Genomic DNA, 1,274 nt, shown 5'->3' with positions numbered 1-1,274 from the left:
TGCCCACGTACTCTGCCTCCATGCTCAGGCTTACCGAGCGCCATGGTTAACACATCATTTCTACCTTCTTCTACCAATTCCCCTTCTTTAACCTTCTTCTTGAGCAACTCCTAAAAACACCACAGTATAGAAGAAGTTATATATCAAATTGGAACTATGATGAATATTCTCGGTTGAAATATAAATGAATAACTTACTATTTTCTCAGCTTTTTCTTTAACATTCTCATTTTTAAAATTACCATCTTTGTCTTTCCTTGCAAGGACCCAAGCATCCGATCGATCTATCGGTTCTTCTGGATGTTTTTTCAACTGCATGTACGACATATTTTATTAATGATTCAAAGATACAAATTCATATTGACCACACAAAGTATATAAAAAGACTAAGTAGATTTAGGCTGTCATCACTAACCCATTCCATTTCTAGGTTGGCATAACCTTTTCGAGACATTAGATGATGATACTCATTCATCCGGCTTCTTTTCACCTGTTCTTCATGAATTTTATGTAGAAAAAAGCACCAACAAGGTTAAAACATCACGCTAAATACCTATCCAATTATTGAAATTGATAAATAAATAAAAATAATAAAAAGTTTACCTTAAAATCATCTCCGAGACGATCAGCAACAAACATCTCCCAGTGCGACTTTTCTATGAACGTGTAGTCAACCGGAGGAAAAGTGAGCTTTTCTGGTTGATTCCGGTGTGGAAGGATGTACTCTGTCGTGAGCCGGGATTTGAACTCTCTCCACTTTTGACAAGCGGATTCCCATACCAGTTTCCTTGCTGTCGGAGGTACAATAAAGGCCATCTACGTACATAAGAAACAAAAAAATTCAAATATGCAAGTTAACGAATGAACAAAATATATAGAAAGAAAAGAAAAAAACCAATATCAAAGAGAAAGATAGGCATGTGTGTGTAGACAATTTACTATACCTGCACACAGTCCCAAATTTTATTCTTTGTCTGCTCAGGAACTTGCTTCCAACTATCATGCCAAATGGGGACTTTGGTCCTTGCCAAAACTCCAATGTACGACTGCATCTCTCCAGCTTCATCACCATACGGCTCCCCTTTTGCATTGAAGGTCACAGTAAGCTTTTGATTCATTATCTTCCGTCTCAGAATTCTGTGCATCATGACACAACCACGTTTCAATAGTTTTAGTCCTTCCGGTATTTCTGGATTTTTCTTAGAATCCACTTGCTTTTTCTTAGAATCCACTTGTTTTTTCTTCTTTGACAACTTCTTCTTTAAATTTTCAGAT

The sequence above is a fragment of the Apium graveolens genome, chromosome 10 (genome assembly GCF_009905375.1).
Source record: "Apium graveolens cultivar Ventura chromosome 10, ASM990537v1, whole genome shotgun sequence".
Taxonomy (NCBI): Eukaryota; Viridiplantae; Streptophyta; class Magnoliopsida; order Apiales; family Apiaceae; genus Apium; species Apium graveolens.
Note: the sequence above shows the minus strand (reverse complement) of the source record.